Source organism: Gopherus flavomarginatus, chromosome 1, assembly GCF_025201925.1.
Source record: "Gopherus flavomarginatus isolate rGopFla2 chromosome 1, rGopFla2.mat.asm, whole genome shotgun sequence".
Lineage (NCBI taxonomy): Eukaryota > Metazoa > Chordata > Testudines > Testudinidae > Gopherus > Gopherus flavomarginatus.
The window spans coordinates 176,553,778-176,574,621 of record NC_066617.1 but is presented as its reverse complement, the minus strand read 5'-3'; positions in this window follow the sequence as shown (position 1 = coordinate 176,574,621).

Below are 20,844 nucleotides of genomic sequence, written 5' to 3'. Positions count from 1 at the left end.
CTTTTTTAATGGCCATATCACATTAGCGGCTCATAGTCATTCTGTGATCAACCAATACTCCGAGGTCCTTCTCCTCCTCTGTTACTTCCAACTGATGTGTCCCCAATTTATAACAAAAATTCTTGTTATTAATCCCTAAATACATGACCTTGCACTTTTCACTATTAAATTTCATCCTATTACTATTATTTCAGTTTACAAGATCATCCAGGTCTTCCTGTATGATATCTCGGTCCTTCTCTGTGTTAGCAATACCTCCCAGCTTTGTGTCATCCACAAACTTTAATAGCACATTCCCACTTTTTGTGCCAAGGTCAGTAATAAAAAGATTAAATAAGTTTGATTCCCCAAACCGATCCCTGAGAAACTCCACTAGTAACCTCCTTCCAGCCTGACAGTTCACCTTTCAGTATGACCCGTTGTAGTCTCCCCTTTAACCAGTTCCTTTTCCACCTTTCAATTTTCATATTGATCCCATCTTTTCCAATTTAACTAATAATTCCCCATGTGGAACTATATCAAATGCCTTACTGAAATTGAGGTAAATTAGATCCACTGCGTTTCCTTTGTCTAAAAAATCTGTTACCTTCTCCAAGAAGGAGATCAGGTTGATTTGGCACGAGCTACCTTTTGTAAAACCATGTTGTATTTTGTCCCAGTTACCATTGACCTCAATGTCCTTAACTACTTCCTCCTTCAAAATTTTTTCCAAGACCTTGCATACTACAGATGTCAAACTAACAGGCCTGTAGTTGCCCGGATCACCTTTTTTCCCTTTCTTAAAAATAGGGACTATGTTAGCAATTCTCCAGTTGCACGGTACAACCCCTGAGTTTACTGATTCATTAAAAATCCTTGCTAATGGGCTTGCAATTTCATGAGCCATTTCCTTTAATATTCTTGGATGAAGATTATCTGGGCCCTCCGATTTCATCCCATTAAGCTGTTTGAGTTTGGCATCTACCTCGGATGTGGTAGTATCTACCTCCCTATCTTCATTCCCATTTGTCAACCTACCATTATCGCTAAGCTCCTCATTAGCCTTATTAAAGACTGAGGCAAAGTATTTGTTTAGATATTAGGCCATGCCTAGATTATCCTTTAACCTCCATTCCATCCTCAGTGTTTAGTGATCCCACTTCTTCTTTCTTTGTTTTCTTCTTATTTATATGGCTATAGAACCTTTTACTATTGGTTTTAATTCTCTCTGCAAGGTCCAACTCTACATGGTGTGACAGATCCAAACCAGTGGGGTACAGGAGTCTGGTAGAGGGCAAATATACTGGTCACTGGATGAGTAGTTTTCTGTTCCCTGAGTGACCAGAGCAGGGGCTGCACTAGAGTAATCGGGAACCTGCTAGAACCAATTAAGGCAGACAGGCTGATTAGAACACCCGCAGCCAATCAAGGCAGGCTAATCAGGGCACCTGGGTTTAAAAAGGAGCTCACTCCAGTCAGGGTGGTGGGGAGCCAGAGGAGAGGAAGTGCGCGTGAGGAGCTGGGAGCAAGAGGCGCAAGGGCTGAGAGTGAGAGAGTGTGCTGTTGGACGACTAAGGAGTAGAAGCATTATCAGACACCAGGAGGAAGGTCCTGTGGTAAGGATAAAGAAGGTATTTGGAGGAGGCCATGGGGAAGTAGCCCAGGGAGTTGTAGCTGTCATGCAGCTGTTACAGGAGGCACTATAGACAACTGCAATCCACAGGGCCCTGGGCTCGAACCCGGAGTAGAGGGCAGGCCTGGGTTCCCCCTAAACCTCCCAGCTCCTGATCAGACACAGGAGAAGTTGACCCAGACTGTGGGGAAAGATCACTGAGGTGAGCAAATCTGCCAATAAGCACAGGACCCACCAAGATAGAGGAGGAACTTTGTCATAATGGCTTTTGGCCTTTCTCACTTTATCCCTACATCTTCTGACCTCAATAAGGTAGCTTTACTTGCTGATCACTCCCATCTTCCACTCCTTGTAGGTTTTCTGCTTTGTCTTAATCACCTCTCTGAGATGCTTGCTCATCCAGCTTGGTCTACAATATCTGCCTATGATTTTTTTCCCCTTTCTTTTGATGCAGGCTTCTGAAAGTTTCTGCAACTTTGACTTGAAGTAATTCCAGGCCTCCTCCACCTTTAGATCCACAAGTTCTTCAGTCCAATCCACTTCCCTAACTAATTTCCTTAATTCTTTAAAGTTAGCCCCTCTGAAATAAAAAACCCTAGTCCCAGATCTATTTTTATTTATCCTTCCATCTAGTTTGAACTGAATTAGCTCATGATCACTCGAACCAAGGTTGTCCCCTACAACCATTTCTTCTATGAGGTCCTCACTACTCATCAAAACCAAATCTAAAATGGCATCCCCTCTTGTTGGTTCTTCAGCTACTTGTGAAGGAATCCATCAGCTATCGCATCCAGAAAAATCTGAGCCCTATTATTACACTAGCACTTGTCCTCCAGTCTATATCTGGGAAGTTAAAGTCGCCCGTGGTCACACAATTCCCATTAGTGTTTACTTCATTAAACACATTAAAGAGCTCTCTATCCATATCCAAATCAGATCCCGGCGATCTATAGCACACCCCAAGCACTATCTCAGGGGAGGCTCTAGTAGCTTTCTTTCCCAGTGTGATTTTTGCCTAGACAGACTCTGTCATATCCACTCCACCACCTTTGCCTTTATTTCTGACTTTCCTAAACAGCACATAGCCTTCAATACCTGTACTCCAGTCACCATTACTATTCCATCATGTTTCTGTTATCCCTATAATATCTGGTTTCACTTCCTGTACCAGTAGCTCTAGTTCCTCCATTTTGTTACCTAGGCTCCTTGCATTAGTGTACAGACATCTTAATTCTTGTTGTTTGGCTTCACTGACATTCTTTACCTGATTAGGAACAGACATTCTACCACCAGTATCACCTATTAGACTGGTATCTACACTACCCTTCCTCCTTATGTCCATTCTCCTGTCCACGGCTGTATCCTTTCTTACTTTGTTTCCTTCCCTCTCAATGTTAAATTCTGGCGTGGAGATTACCTGCACATCTCCCAACCATCTCCCTCAAATTCCTAATTTAAAGCTCTCTTAATCAGTTGTGCCAGCCTCCATCCTAGAAATCTATTTCCCTCCTTACTCAGGAGAAGTCCATCCTGAGAGAACAGTCCTCTGTCCATGAATGCTTCCCAGTGGCCATGCATCCCAAAGCTCTCCTTATAGCACCACTGTCTCAGCCATCTGTTGATCACCATAATCTTGTCACACCTTTGTTGCCCTTCTCTAGGAACAGGCAGAATCCTTCTGAAGATCATCTGAGCCTTGATTTCCTTAAGCGTCTTCCCCAGTCTGGCATAGTCTCGCTTGGTACGTTCCAGCGAGAATCTAGCTGTCTCATTCATTCCCACATGAAGGACAATAAGCGGATTCTTTCCCGCTCCCCTTAGGATCTTTTTCAGCCTCAGGTCCACATTCTGTATCTTAGCACCCGTCAGATAGCACCCCCTTCTGTTCTTCGGATCATCTCTAGTTACAGGCCTGTCTGTCCTTCTCAGTAAGGAGTCCCCAATCACGTAGACTTGCCTTTTCCTGGTGACAGTGCGATTCTCCAGTCTATCCCTTGTTCCCTCTGGCTGCAAGTCCCCTCGATTTCTATTGTCCCTTGCAATCCTCTGCAACCCATCCTGTAGCCTCCTGGGGCTCATATTTGGTGTTGTCTCCATTGACTTTTCGCCTCTTCCTATAGGACTAGCTGCTCTTCTCCTTCCTTGCCCTCTCACCTTCAGTAACCATCTGCTGTGTCCCTTCTTCATTTTTCAACTCTGCAAACCTGTTCTTGAGCTCTATTTCTCCTTCACTGGGCCATCTTTTCCTCTGCCTGGTTCTCTTAGTCACATGCTTCGACTGTCCACTTTCCTCACCCAGCAGTCTCCCCTCAGAATTCTTTGGTCCTGCTTCCATCTGCAAGTCTGAGCTTTTCCCTTTGGCCTCATCATGTCTTTCCTCTATCATCGCCTCGAACCCCCTTCTAAACTCGACCAGAGTTTCCACCTGCATCTCCAATCCTTGGATCTTTTCTTCCATCAGCTCTATCAGGCGGCACTTCATGCAGACAAAACTCTTCTCAGGTACCCCATCCAGGAGCATGTACATGCCGCAGCTTCCACATCCAGTCATCCTCATTGTGTCTTTTACTGCTGCCTCTGTATCGGTCATAGCCTTCCCGCCTAAAACCTGTTAGTCCAGGAAACAAAAGCCAAAGCAAACCACTACCACCTATAGCAAAACAAACCCCCAACAGGCACCAGAACACCGGCAGAACACTACTCCCTCCCTTCACCAGCCTGTCTATTCCTCTGGCTAGGTCTCTTAGTCTCCCCCGCAAACTCCCCCTGTAAACTCCCACTGAAACTCCCCTGTTTACAGCTCTGTTTGCTGGCTCCTATGCTGCTGTCTCACTGGCTGGCTATCTTTATAGGACCCCTAAGCAGAGAAGCCCCTCCCCCTAATCAGGGCTCAGCTTCTCTCCCAGCACACTGCTGCCATCAGCCTCCACACATATAACTACAAAATACAATATACAAAATACAAAAACCTCCTCCTCCAACAGAACTCCCACTGAAACTCCCCTGTTTACAGCTCTGTTTGCTGGCTCCTGTGCCGCTGCATACTCCCCTTTCAAAGCAGAAAGATTAAAGTATATTATACAACTCTTAATGGGCAGCAGCAGGAGCTGCAGGAACTGTTAATGAGTGGTAAACTAGTGTGAGTTAGATTATGCAAACTAAGCATTGGGATACACAACCCCACAGTTAAAGGCAGGCAGACTGACAGTGATTAATATTATCAGCCGCCTATTATAGGAAGAGGAGGGTCTAGTTTGCTGATGTCCAGTAGGGATCAATAAGTTCATTTTGTTTTGAAAATCATGCATGAATCTCGGTAGGGCCTGGAAACATGTGCAGCGTGGTGTGGTAAGAGTTCAGAAATAATAAGTAAGTGCATAAGTTTCTTTTGCATGTGCAGAAATGGTATTTTTTGTGGCTTCATACTGAGCCACAGTAATAAATACTACCAGTTGTTCTTTGACTCAGTTGTCTTGAATTATTTTTTGTTAAAAAAAAAAACCTGAAGGCCGGCCTGCTGGCATCTATAATTAAGGTTGCCACTGTAAGAATCTATTTTCAGTTCCTTATACCTTTGCCAAACTTTAACTATTTGGGTTGAAATTTTGGGTGTCTGCCTCAGGCTGATCCTCTGGGAAAATTTCAGCCAAAGTGGTTTAGCAGCTTCCAAGAACAAGACTAGGGGAAATAAATTGTTTTGCCAGTGTTAAAAATCTAGTGATCTCTTCTTTGAAAAGGTGCACCCCCCATGTTTTGGAGCAAGAATTGGAAATTTGGTGGAAGGGTGGGGTGGCCTTAGAGTCACGTAAATGTCACTTACCATCCCTGTTTAAAAATTAACCAAATTACAATCTTTTGAAAAATTGTAGTTTATGCAAACTCAGACATGAGTTTAACAACTAATGTATGTGAAGAGTCCATCTTTGCTGAGCATGCTCAGGCCTCTTACAGCTCCTAGAGATGACCAGACTGTGCATTCATCAACCCCATAGAGCAATTGGGCATGCTTCCTCCAGCCCAAGGCTACAGGGGTTACACCAGCTACTCACCCGATCCCTACCTCCCCTCCTCGCATAGGGCTGGCAACACCACTCACACCCCCACGTTCCTCTGCATCCCACTTTTTCATAAAAGTGGGCATTTGTCCCATTGCTCTTGCCAGCTGATCAAGTTAACAAGAACAAACAGGACAAATGCCCACTTTTGCCAAGAAAGTCAGGATGTTTGGGACAGGGCTTAAAAAAGGGACTATCCCGGCCAAAACAGGATGTATGATGGCCCTACTATTGAGACAAGGAGTCTGATAAAGGGACTGAATTGGGAGGGCAAGACAGAAAATTCCCTGGGAGTATATGTGAAACTAGGACTTGTTGGTCAAGGAGTCTGAGAATGAAAGTCAGTAGTGAAAAGGAGAATAGGGGGGACTGGGAGCCAGTGTGGGGAAAAGAGAGAAAAATTAGATGAGGAGCCTAGACTAGGACTAAACTAGGAGTGACTGGACAAGTAGATTGAGATGAGAAAGTTGAGGAATGAAGACTGGGACTAGATAGACAAGAAATGGTAGTGGGACAAGGAGTGAAGAGATGGGACTGGGACAGATGGGAGGGAGACAAGGCAGAAGGGGTCAAGCTTGGAAGAAATGTACAGAAGTGTCAGGAGGGGGTTAGCTTGTTTTTTAAATGTTTAGGAAATGCAGAGACTTAAGTTGTAGGTGCAAATTTAATTTGGTGTCCTTCCACATATGCATTGAGATACCATCTTTAATTTCATAGAAACGTAGAGCTGGAAAGAACCTCGAGATGTCAATTCCACCTGAGGCAAGACCAAGTAAACCTAGACAATCCTTAGCAAAGGTTTGTCCAACCTCCTATGATGGGGTTCCACAATCTCCCTTGGAAATCTATTCCAGAGTTTACCTACACTTGTAGTTTAAAAGTTTTTCCTAATATCTAACTTAAATCTCCCTGGTTGCAGATTAAGCCCACTACTACTACTTCTACCTTCAATGGACATGGATTACAATTGATACTGTACTTTTTATAACAGCCCTTAACATATCTGAAGACTGCTAGCAGGTCCTCCCTAAACAGGCCCAATTTTTTAAAAAACACGTTCCTCCATAGGTCAGGCTTTCTCAACCTTTTACCATTTTTGTTGCTTTCTCTGGACTCTTTCCAATTTGTCCACAGTTTTCCTAAGTGTGTCATCCAAAACTGGTTGCTGTACTCAACCTGAGGCCTCACCAGGTCTAAGAGCTGGACAGTTACCTCCCTTGTCTTACATACAACACTCCAGTTAATACACCCCAGAATGATATTAGCCTTTTTTACAACTGCATCACAATTTGAATCATATTCAATCTGTGATCCACTATAGCCCCCAGATCCTTTTCAGTGGTACTAACACCTAGGAATTTATTCTCCATTTTGTAGTTGTGCATTTGATTTTTTTTTTCCTTCCTAAGTTGTCCTTTGTACTTGTCTTCATTGAATTTCATCTTCAACTCAATTCAGAACAATATTCCAATTTGTCAGGGTTGTTCTGAATTCTGATCTTGTTCTCCAAAGTGCTTGCAACCCCTCCAAAACTAGTGTCATCTGTAAATTTTATAAACATACCTTCCACCCCATTATCCAAGACTTCAATGAAAATATTGAACAATTTAGACCCAGGACTGAACCCTATATAACCGCACTAGATATGCCCTCACAGTTAGCAGTGAACTATTGATGACTACTCTTTGAGAGAGGTTTTTTTTTTAAACCACTAATTACACCCACCTTACAGTAATTTAATCTAGATGATTTTTCCCTAGTGTGCTTTTGAGAATGGCATGTGAGACTATGTCAAAAGCCTCAATAAAAAAGATCTGTCTTGTCTACTGTTTCCTCTCACCCTTCTCCCATCCACTAGGTCAATAACTCTGTCAAAAAGGAAAGTAAGTTGGTTTGGCATGATTTGTTCTTGTTTAATCCATGCTGGCTAGCCTTTATAATCCTATTATCCTCTAGATGCTTACAAATTAATTGTTCAATACCTGAACCCATACTGGGTTTTTTCCACAAGACCCTTATTCATTGCACAAAACATACCCTCTCTGGGGATGAAGAAGGCTTGCGGAAGGGGGCTGGTATCTAGAGGACTCCTGCTGTTGCCGAAGTTGGAAGGTGTATAGTGAATGAGTCCGAGGATTGTAAAAAGAGAAAGGAGTGTCTCAAGACTGTGAATGGCTAGCCAAGTATATAATGGCGGCTCCAGGCACCAGTGCTCCAAGCACGTGCCTGGAGTGACAAGCTGCGGGGGGTGGCCTGCTGGTCCCTGTGAGGGCAGCAGTCAGCAGGGCCGGCTCCAGGTTTTCTGCTGCCCCAAGCAAAAACAAATTTTGGCTGCCCCCTAGCCCAGCCCTGGGCTCCCCCACCCGCACCCCCTGCTGCCCCAGCCCTGGAATCTCCCCCCCCAACCTGCACCCCCTGCCACCCCAGCCCTGAGCTCTCCCTTCCTTACACCCCGTGCTGCCCCAGCTCTGGGATCCCCCCTCCCCCCACTAGTGCCCCCCCACCCACACACCCCTTGCACCAGCCCTGGGCTCTCCCCCCCCCACACCTCTATGCTGTCCCAGCCCTAGGCTCTCCCTCCCCACCCGCATCCCCTGCCGCCCTAGCCCTAGGATCTCTCCCTACACACACTCCGAGCTGCCCCAACTCTGGGCTCCCTTCTTCCCCCCCCAGTTGCCCCCCACCCACCCACACCCTGCCGCCCCAGCCCTGGGCTCTCCTCCTCACTCCACCTGCACCCTCCTTCCACCCCAGCCCTGGGTCATTGGTAACTTGCTCCGATGACAGGTCAATCAGCAGGAATTTTGGATGTGCACAGAACACAGACAGGATTGGTTCCCGTATAATTATGGAACTGCAGTAAAGTGGAACAATTTTCAGCTTGTGTGATTGGAGGATATCTGGATGCATATTATAAGACTGTCCTCCATAAATGAGGAAAAGTTGAGGTGCCTTTATTATTCTTTTGTTCCACTCTTTGTTTCTATGGGGAATTTGCCAATGCAATATCACTGTCTTCCTTTTAAACAAATAAAACTAAAAAAAAAAAAAAAGGAAAAGCAATGGCTGTTGAAAATAGCATTTCCAGTGCTAAAAACCAGTGGGAAGCATTTCTTGCTCAATTTTATCCTACTTTTACTACAGTAAGTTACAGTGGATCAGTATATTTGATTTGAGAGAAATGAGGTAACAGCTGCCCAAACTGAGTTTGAGCACTCCTGAATTTTGAGGGGTTCAAATCTGGAAGGCAGGTGCTGGATTCCATTTCTGAATATTAGCTAAATCTGGAAAGGAAAAGTCAATTTCTGCTTCCATAGCTCAGAAGTGGAAATCCTCCTATGTGCCTGGTACTGTATCTAAAGCTGCCCAGGTCCAGTAGAGCCTCACCTCCCCTACTTTTCATTTTAAATTCTAGTGGGCTCCATGTACCTCCCTTGCTAGGCTTCAGATAGAAAGAGGCACTGTCCATGTAGTCCACCCAATTCTTTCTTTGGGGGCTGCAAGGTGAGATCACATCAGTATCCCTCATCCAATCTGGGGATGTCTTCTGCAGAGGATTCTGGGCCAAAGCTTTCTTCTCCTTGAGCATACTTGTTCCCCATTCACAGTGCCACCCCACTCTAGCAGTGAGCTCTCCGTTCACAGCAAGCTGTATGTAGCATGAGGTTTTAGCTAACATACTCCCTTCTCCTCCCTTTCCTGTTGATAGCAACCAAGGGAATGCTGGGAAATGTAGTTCTTTCCCTGCTCCAGGGCTGGCTCTATAGGCAGGGAGCTAACCAAGGAACAACTCCCAGGGCCCCCTGTTGGTTCTCAGCTCCCCGGCTGGATCCCTGCCAGCTGCTGCCTCTGCAAATGGGCTGCCCCAAGCAGCTGTTTGCTTTGCTGGTGCCTAGAGCTGCCCCTGGCAGTCAGGCAGCTTTTGGCGGCTTGCCTGCAGGAGGTCCACTGGTCCTGCAGCTTCGGCAGCAATTCGGCGGTGGATACACTGAAGCAGCGGGACCAGTGGACCTCCCACAGGCAAGCCGCCGAATCCACAGGACCGGGGACCTCCTGCAGGCAAGCCTCCAAAGGCAGCCTGCCTGCCGTGCTTGGGGCAGCAAAAAAGCTAGAGCCCCCCCTGCAAGTACAAAAGCAGTTTTTCCTCCCCTGGTGTTCATACCTCAACTGCTAGAAGAAGGCCTCATCCTCCTTGATAGAACTAACCTTGTTATCTCTAGACTGATTCTTGCCTGCATATTTACACCTGCCTCTGGAAATTTCCACCACGTGTCTGAAGTGGGTATTCACCCACGAAAGCTTATGCTCCAATAAGTCTGTCAGTCTATAAGGTGCCACAGGATTCTTTGTCGCTTTTTACAGATCCAGACTAACACAGCTACTCCTCTGATACTTGAGTGTCTTATGGTTAAGGCAGTGGAATTCTGCCTTAGAAAACTGGATTCTATCCCTGCCTGAGCCACAGAGTTCCTATAGAATGCTTGGCAAGTTACTTAAACCAGAGTTTTCAGAAGTAGTCACTAATTGTGTATGCCTTATTTTCTGCATGCCCAATGGACACCCTGGGGTCTGATTTTCATAAGTGCTTAATAATCACACCTGCAGCTGAAGATAATGGGAGCTGTGCTTTGAACATGTCGAGTGCTATGTAATGCTAAGTATTTTGAAAATCAGATCCTAAGCATCTCAAATTTGGCACCCAAAGTCAATAGATAATTTCAACCCTAATCTCTCTCTACCTCTGCTGCTTCTCTGTAAAATGCAGACAATATCACCTCCTCAGCTCACAGGGTTCTTTGTGAAGCACTTGGATATTATAGTCATGTGAATCATAAAAAGACCACGTGAAAATTTAGCAATTCTTTCTTCAGATCTGGGTTTGAATAGCGTGTAGTAAAGAAGGCTGGAGGCCATACTCTGAACAATGCGAAGAAAATAAAATATTGGCTAGCTGCTTATTCAAAAAACACTGTCCATCATGTACACTGAATGAGGAGGACTTCTGTGGGGGGGGGAGGGGGAAATATGTGATCCTGTAACTAAAGACTGTAATCTTAATTCATACACAGAAGAAGGGCAAATCAAGGTTACATGTGCAACTTTAATTCCAGTATTTCCTAGTTTTTGAGTGCTTAATTTTTCAACCTTAAAAATGTTTAATGTTTTGTGCATAAAATTATATGAATTGTAGATTTGGAAGATTTTGATTATCCCACAATACTTTAGGAGGATTATAGGGGAATTTGGACATCAATGAGTGAAGGATCAGAAATGGACACCGTGTACAGTCAAGCACAGGATATTATTATGCACAGTGTTGGTGGAGTGTCACTTTTCTTATCAGGCTCAGAGACACTGCAGAACAATTGATTAAAATAGATTATATAGGGAGCCCATTGGGCAGAGAGAAGTGACGGGGATGGGATTTCCCAAGCCCCTGAATAGGTTCTAGCAGCAATACAAGATAAGCACAATAAGCCAGTGGTCTAAAAGATTACATAATGGCTCTGCCCATGGATTAGGTTAACATGTTGCTAATACACAGAATTTTCCTTAAACTACTCCTATTACAATTGTAGGTTAAATCCTGATTTTGAGGTCCAGGGGAATGAGGTAGCAGCTCTCCTGGCTGACCAACAGGTACTTTCCTGGAGATTTAAAGAAAAAAAGCAGTAATTTAGTATTTAACAATAAAAATTATTTATAGTTTTACCCTTGCCTTTTTGTGAACTGGGATCGGCATACGTATGAGAGGGGAAGGTGTCATTACTCACATCAATTATGTTGGGCCTCTCCCTGAACTCTGTTCTGGCATCTGTTCTAGGGAGTCAATTTTGAGACCCTTCTCAGCGCTTCGTGTGTCTATAACTTGTGATAAAGACACTCAGTTATAGCTCACCATCTGGAGTCATGCTGACTCTGCTCAGCGACTTGAAACATGCAAGGTTGTCTGTTTACCCAGCTTTCTCTTAGCCATGTATTATTCTTTGTCAGCTAGCCCTCATTGGGCCTATATGAAAAGTTCTTAACAGAAACTGTAGTTAAGATTTTACAGCCACATTAAATGGATTATGGCCCTTCAGTCCCTCCTCTTGACCCTAGGATTTCCTAACCCACCAGGTCAAATATAACAATTTTAACATTTTCAGCTTACTTTGGAGTTGCTGGTAAAGTATGAACTCCATTAGGAATGTCAGGATGGACACTTCCCACATAATTTGGCAGAACAGCACCCAGATCCATCCTCAGGGGACTTAACCTTCACTGCCTGAAATTAAGCCTCAGAGTACTTAACACCATCCTGATCCACAGTCTCCCCTATCCGAGTGTACCTCAGCCGGCCTTCCCCAATGTGTCTCTGGGCTTTGGCCACCAACTCCTCGATCTTCGCCTGCAGGGCCAGAAGACCCTCCTCTAGATGCTTACTGCCATAGTACCATTCTGGATCCCATGTGTGTGGGGTATGCAATACCAGCATACCCATGAGCGTGTATGGCTCGCAGGCTTTTACAGCCCAGGTAGCACAATCCAAAGTAGCCACACACTCTGGTAGCTCTTGTGATACAGGAGGACTTAAGGTGGACATGTACGCCACCGGGCACTGTTGGTTGCCATGGAGCTGTGTCAGCACTGTGGCATGTTGAGTCTTGCTGTCATTATAGTAAAGGTGGAAAGGCTTTCCCATATCTGGTAAGCCCAAGCTTGGGGCAGAGGCTAGAACTTGCTTTGTTTTTATGAATACCTCCTCTTGTTCTGTGCCCCTTTACTGTCTCATCTGCAGGTTTTCCTCCCTCTGGTAAGTTTTTCCATTGGTTCCACCTTCTCTGAGTACTCATGTATATATGTCCTACAGTAATTAAGGAGTCCCAGCACTTTCCAAACTTCCTTAACTGTCCATGGTCTTTTTAAATCTCAAATTGCCTGCTTGTGAATGAGACTATTTTGATTCTTGCTTCAAAACTAATTTCTTTTAATATGGTTTTTGCTACCTGAGGAATTTTTTCTGTTAGCAGACTAGCATTTCTTGACCTTTATCCATCTGCAACATTGTTTTTTGTAAATATTATTAAAATGCTTATTTTTTTTTGCCTAATGCAGTAGTTTTTAAGATACAATAATGTTAGCAACAAGACAAACAACAGAAGACAAAACTTAAAAACACAAAACACAATTTTTGTTTCCACAGTAGATCCATGGTATTTTGAGTTGCTCTTCATCTGGTACCAGTTTTTTTATTTATTTTTATTTTATTTTCTGAAAGACAAAAACATGTTTCTACTCCTTTGGGGTGGCAGATTATTGCTTAAAATATCTCTTCCTTTTATGAATATTTTTGCTGATTGCAGGCAAACAGAGGAATTACCCCCATACTTGCCTGTGTTTTTTATAGGCAGGCCAGGTTTTAATGCCTGTTACCTTTTAAGGGTTTAGAGGAAATTATTTTACTGTTCAGTTATTAAATTCATAAGGTGGTGTACCTCAGTTTTCCTTTTTATACAGTAGACCAGGTATGTTCTTTATCTGCAGCTTCTTTATGCTGCCATTTATGGGCAGTTCTCTCCTTTTTTTTATTAGTGAGGTAATTTGCATCAACGCAGACACCTTCTGGCCTTGCTTTTGGATTCAAAGCCATTATCAGCTCAGAGATTCTGTCTTAAAAGGGACACAATCAACTTTCACCAGAGTTATGATTACTTTTAACTCCTGCTTCCAAAACACACATCGATTTGAAAAAGAGAACTCTTTTTCGAGTCCTAATAGGATTGTTTGCATTTCCTTTACCCCTTCTACAATAAAGACTGCACATGTTCTGGAGAAAATGCATATTTTTTTTATAGTTTAACTTTTATAACAGTATATTAACCATATTAATTTTTACATAAGGTGTAACTGTTTCTTTTGTGCTTACAGAGTTTTTATGTACTCTTATTAACATGACAGTCTGATTACACAGAGCCATCTTAAGGCTCAGTGTTTTTAACATCACTTTTTTATTATTTTTGTTCCATGCACCTTACCCTTGCTGTTGCTTTAGAGGGGCACCATCTTTTTTTTTTTTACTACATTTTTTTTACTACAGCTTTTATTTTCTATTTTGTTACCAAAATATAAATTTAGAATTTAGACTAACTTCAGTGCTTGTTCTACTCTATTGAAATCAACAAAATTGAATCAGTTTATGCCAGTGGTGAATTTCATCTTAAGATTATCTTTATGATATTCAGATAAATTGCTTGCTGAACAAAAAAAAGTAAATAGGAAATGCCAAATTTCATTCTTTTAGCCAAAAAGATGATAATTTTGCTTAATGTATTGGAGAAGTTATTAAACAGTTTGTCTTATTAAAGATGGACTTGCAAAGCTGTGATCAGTGAGATCTAGGGCTATCTGCACTTCTAGGCAAACTGCATAAGTTAAAGCAACTTGCATGGTTGGGCTTCATTCTCTCCTCTTTATGCATTCGTGACTTCCCTTTAAATTATGACATATCTACAGGATGGTATTTTAATCTATGTCCAAAATCTGCGTGAAGAAACTCAGAGAAATTTGGGTTCTGATGCCTGCAAAGTTCTACAAAAATCAGTGTTTGTACAGAAACTGAACTAACTGGAAAAATGAGGGAAATAAACTTTTAAAGAAATAATAGCATAGTAATGATAAATACAAGCTAATGTTGCTTATAGTCTGTGAAGCATAATAATTCTTATTGTCTAGCTTTCTCTGTGACAATGCACAATGTTTTTTGTTCTCTTGTTTTTAGAGACATTTGTTCATGGTCACATTTATAGAATATTTTTCTTGTTGAGTTAATTTAAATAAAGTGTTCTGTTTAAAATAAGTAGCCATAATAATAATAATAGCAGATGAGAAAAATATGGGAAAAACACCCTCCTTTAAGGTACCATCAGTGTGCATAGAGTTTATAGTTCCACAGTTGTGTCTCACTCTACATTACAACACTGCCACTCCGAAACATTAATAGAATATACAGTTTAGTATTAACTTTGCCATTATGTCTTGACCAATATACGATCTTCATGTTTAATTTTTTCTCTCCATGGTGGTACTAACATATTTTTACTCTCTAAGGGCTGATCTACACTACTGCTTAAATTGATGTAACATACATCATTCGGGTGTGAAAAGACACTCCCCTGAGCGACGCAAGTTATATTGACTTAAGCGCTGTCCACACTGGTGCTATGTTGGAGGGAGATGCTTTCCCGCTGACATAGCTTCCACCTCTCACGGAGTTATTATGATGATGAGAGAGAATTCTCCTGTCAGCATAGCATGTCTTCACCAGATGCACTACAGTGGCGCAAACACATTGATACAATCGCACTGATGTAGTGTGATAGGGTAGACTTGCCTTTAATGTCATTAGAATTGGAGCTGGTCAAGATTTTTATTTATTTAATTTGTTAGAAAATGATTCATTAAAACTGAAACTTTATATCTGTTTTGATTAAACTTTTGTTGGGAAGGTTTTTGGGGGTCCAGGATGAAGGATGGAAGGTGGTCAACGGGGGGTGGGTGGTCAGAATGCCAGCCAGTTACAGCAACTAAGCCGCAATAGTCTGGTGGCTGGGGCACTCATCTGAGATGCGAGAGACTTGTGTTCAAGTCCCTGCTCTGCTTGTTTGAAGCGGCAACTTGAACTGTCATCTTCCACATCTCAGGTGAGTATCCTAATCACCAAACCATTGGTTATTCTGAGTGGTGAGGTCTCTCTCTCTTCCTCATTTGTTTTGTCCCACTGTGGAATGGGGAACTTTTTTGAAATCTCACAGTTTCACAGGATGACAAAACCACTTCCCACCCAACTCTAATTAGAATAGTGGTAGCAAAGTCAACTCTTCTGATAGTGTTACCTGCTGTGAGAGAGCCATTCATCCTATCTCGTGCATCTTTGGAGACTTACCATGTTCTTCAAACACCATCTAAGCATTTTGAAACATAATTATTTGCATAGAAGTGGGAATCTTAATATGATATCCTGTAGCAGTGTCCTTATGGAGTGATCATAGCCCCACGCCGCAATGCTAGATCGCTGTCATCTCCATGTCCCTCTGACAGGACTATGTGCTTCAGTAAAACTTGGACTTGTTACAAAGCTCATTGAATAACTGACTGCCTCTGTAATCATTTGCATGCTAATATTTTTATATACATTTAGGCTGCTGTAACATTTATTCCACTGATATTGGTTTTTCTTCTTTCTGACCCCAGGCCACACATCTACTTTATTTTTTTTTCTTTTAATGCCTAACAGCCTTTTTTCCTTCTATATGGCTTGATAATGAGAAGTGCTGAATACCTCCTATCAGGGGTTGAGTGTCCTCAACTCCAATTAATTTCATTAAACGTTGATAACAGTTGTCATTCTGCAGGAGTCTCTCAAAACCTCACAGCTTGGAGTTTTGTCTCTCTAAAATAAAATCATTAAAAGTTTTCTCCTAATCAGAATGTTATAAATTTTCTCCTCCCAATCAATTTTGCCTGCCCTTCTAGATTGTTCACAGATGTGTTTACATTCCTAAAAAAAATTTCCTCTGGTGAATAACTTACTGTGGTAACATAATGAAGGAACCATTCAGAAAATGTTAAATCAAATAGGAAACAGCAATCTAGCACTGCATAGCTCAAACCCACCTGGACCATTATTTGGAAATTTACAGCTTTCTACTATTACATGAGTTGAATCAAATGAGCATCTTTTTTTTTGTCCCATATTTCCAGGTTTCAGTTATACTTCAGTCTGATTCTGATGTAAATCTGCAGACAACCTCTCACAAAATTCCCTTCTTGTCTGCTGACCAGGTACTTCTTGGTAGTGCTGATCTGGCATCTCACTCTTACATCTGCACATAGAGCTGGGGAGAGGCGGGGCGTAAGTCCTAACTCAAGTAGACATACTTGCACTAGCTCTCTTTGAGCCAGCATGCTAAAAATAGTAGTATAGCTGTGGTAGCATGGGCTGTGCAAGTAGCAGCACAGGCTAGCTGCTCCAAATATATATCCATGGGATTCAGGTGGGCTTGTACTCAGGGCTGTCTAGCTGTGGTAAAATGGGCTACTATTTTTAGCGCACTAGCTCAAAGAGACCAGCACAAGGATATCTGCTCAAACTGGGAATCAGACCCCTTTACTCCAAATATATGTCCGTCATGATGCTACCTTTATGTGCCATAGTGAACCTGAAGAGAGAATTCGAATAAAAGTGACTCAGTTATTTAGGAGCTACAGAATGTGCACCTACAACTAGGCAAAATGCATATCACAATGTATGTTCAAAGTGTGTTTTCAGCACTGCTGGAGAGTGTAGGAACAGATAACAAAACATCTTTAATCCCTGAAAATGTGGAGTGACTTACACAGTGACATAAATCATAATAGATTTCCACATTCTTAGTAGCTCTTAGGTCCTGGATAGGGATATCTGTGAGGGAAATGGTTTGGATTCATTATGTAGACAATAACAAGTTTGGCTAGTATAACAGAAAATTTCCATCCTGAAGTTCTCATAGCTCTTCAGAAATTACACCCACTTCGTTAGATAAGACTCAGGATTCAGATCTGAACTTTGCACCTGAGTTCAAATAGGTTTGGATTCACTGATCTGGTATGGCTCTGCTTCTGTGCATAACAGAAGCAGAGAGGAATATATCAGAGCTAAGGACACCCAGGCCAATCCCTACTCTTATTAAAGATAACTTGGGATCTTTAATATCCACACAGCAGACAGGACCTTGCTTGCGTCTCATGTGGAAAAGCACCACACTGTAAACTGTGTGGTACTAAATTTATCTCTCTCTCAATGAAGAGGTCTTTGAACCTGTGGTCACAGGCCAATATTTTCTCTTGTGAGCAAGAGGAACTTTGACACTTTATTGATATTATTGAGTAACTTTCTCTTTCTTGGCAGTACTTACTGTGCATGGGTAAAAAAAGGCCCATTAATTTATGTACTCACTGTAATTAACCTCATAATCAATATATCTTATTTTATGTGCTGGTATTCTGCGGAATTAGCATTTAAAAGAATCCTGCAATTGCAGTGAGGCAGCAGTTAATTACAGTCTTTATTTGGTTATTATTCCATTTTTGGCAGTGGCTAATATAGATATTGAATGAAAACTTGCCCTGTATATTTTGCTTGGACCTACTTGTTGTTAACTCAGAAACATTTAATAATAAAGAGGTTTGAATTATGTTTTTGCAAATTTATCTGATTCCTTTAGCCCTTTTTTCTGTTCACTAATTATCTGTAAAGAGGTTGTGACTCTTACAGATGTACTTAATATTCACAGCTATTCAAATAGCTCGCAGAAATAACTTTTAGCCTATAGCAAAATTCCTTAAACTTTTGATAGCTGAAATCTGATTAAAATTAAATCAGTCACACAGCCCTTTCAGTCCTTCCACATGGTGTTAAAAACCTACCCTTAAGGAGCAGTCGTTCAGAACAGATTTTGTACCTCATAGTAATATGATGCTGCTTCTCCTTTCTTATATAATCTGTGAGATTTGAAGTATTATCATTGACTTCTGAGTTAGTTCTTACTGAAATAAGTGGGGCACTTCACCACTATTGTTGAGGCTGTCTGCAAATTCAGGCAGCCATCACAGCATCACTTACACCTGGATTGTGATTTTATTTTTTTTTAATTTTTTTTGCAGCCATAACAAAGATACTTTTCTTTAAAATGAAAACTGAGATGGGAGAAAAATTGAGGCCTGTCAATGCCTCTCCTGGCTATTCTTTCATATCTCTAAAGGGACATCACCCCACACTTTAGGAAACAGTGGCTCAAAGATCTTTTGTATTGATCTGAGTATTTGCTACCTATGGCTCACTATCTGTGTTGTGAGACTTGTCACAAGTACTGTGGTATTGTTTCTGTTTCCTGGCCTAACCTATATAGACAGAAGTGCCTGAGAAGAAATACCGAGGCTTTCATGATATTAGGGAGAAAACATTTTAAGGCAAGAGTAAGCAAGCTTATAAGAGATAAGCAGGCCTAGGGCAACTAAGGACACACTTTTAGATTTTCCCTTTTCTCTCAAATTAGAAATGACACTATATATGTGTAATTATTTGGACCCCAGACTTACAAAAATATCTGAGTTCCTCCCCATGTCTCTAGGAAAGATGGGGGTAAGCTGTGCTCTACACTTTTTAAAATGTGACTAGGGTTTTAGGGATCCACACTGAGTGCACAACTTGAGGTACTTTAAACAGGTCTGCTTGCCAGTTGGCTAAATGACCTTAAATAACTTCTATGCTCGCTGTCTTTTGTTGACTAATATATGCTGGCTAGCGTATATACATGTCATCATAATAATACATGTAATTATACACTTAACATATTTTCTGCACTGTGTGTGTGAGTGTGTGTGTGTGTGTGTGTGTATGTGCATGAGTGCATAAAATGTATGCATTTAGAACTGTAGCAAGGGGGCCCCACTCCCCCTCGCTCCTGAGGGACATAGGCCAGAGAAGGTGCAGCCACAGGCGGAGGCCCCGCCACTTGTCCCTGCCCCCTGGAAGTCAAGGGGTGGGACAGGAAGTCCAAGGCCCGTCTTGCCTGTCCCCGCCCCCCAGAAGTCAGGGGGCAGGACCGGAAGTACAAAAGCCAGGCCCCAGCACTCAGTTGGCGGGAGGCGGCCAGAGAAGGCAGACGCTGGGGCCCGAGCTCCCGCTGGGCCCGGCCTACCCCACGCCCGGTATCCGGAGGGGTACTGGCCGGACCTCCCCTGGGGTCAGTACCCAGAGGAGCCGCTGGAGCTGCCCGACGCTCGACCGGTGGAGGAGTGGTCTGGACCTCCCGGCACCCGATACCCCGACGAGTGGTCTGGACCTCCCGACACTGGACGCCCTGAGGAACCCATGGTCTGGGACCCCCGGATGATGCTGGCACAGAGCAGGTACCCAGTGAGGGGGAGGTTGGAAGTGGCCTGGGAGCAACCGACTCCAGTCAGGTTGCAGGCTCACCTGAGCCGATGGCAGTGTGTTTCGGTCAGGTCCCCTTACTGACTGCTAGCCATGTTGACCGCTGCTAGGGCCCCGGACCGGTACGCAGTGGAGAGGGAGGGCCTGCGTTCCCCCGCCACCCCTTCAAGGGTGGCAGACTCCCCCTCCCCTGACCTGTGGAGGCTATATGCTGTTCCCCTGTGCTCAGCCCCGCTGACGAGGCCCGAGCCTAGACTGTGGGTGTTGCCCCGCCCTGCCTAAGGGCCTGGGCTTATATATATACTGTTACTTTGTTGCTCAGCCCCTCTGAAAGGCCTGAGCGTAGACTGTGTGTGTTGCCCCACCCTGCCTAAGGGCCTGGGCCACTTGCTAACTGTTGTGGGTTCACTCTGCCCCGCAGCAAGGGACGGGCCCCGAGTCAATGGAGGTGGTGGGCCTGTGTGGCTCCCCTCCGCCCGCAAGGAGGGTTAAGCCCTGGCGCCGCTCAACTACAAGCACCAATAGCATTAAGTACACATGTTATAGCAGTTATATAGCCTAAATTGGCCTGTGACTTTTATATAACCTTGCTCACCTATGCCAATTATTCCATAACTCCTTGCATTAACTGAAGTAAGTTTTTGGCTTGAGCAAATAGGGAAGCTGTCAAGATCAGGACAGATGAGTGTTTCATTATAGCAACAGAGAGGCAGATACTCTCACAGGCCTGTACTGGAATGTCCCAAAAGAAGAGGACAAGACATATAATTGTTCTACCTTAGTAATGCCCTTAGAGGTGCCTTCACACCCTTTGGTACCTGAAATGCATGTGTTCAGAACAAAGAGATAAAGGATACACCATGGTACCAGGCTAAAAATGATAAAAAAACTGATCGATTAAATCTAGTTTCACATGATGTGCATTTTACTTTTGAACATGTAGGGTATAAAAATATGATTTTTAGGAGTGTAACTTTGGAAGCACATATTTTGCATAAGATGGATGTGATGTCGCTGCACAAGAGAGCTACCTGGGGACTGATGTCATATAGAACCTTTTCCCTGTATGTTGGTAGTATTGGTGTGTAGCAATAAATCTGACTGACATTGGTTATTTGCTCTCTTGGGTCTATTTTATAATTAACCTATGTGTGGGCAAGCAATTGACTATACAATTATCAGCACTTTCTTATCTCCCCTTAAGAGTCTTCTCTGCCTTG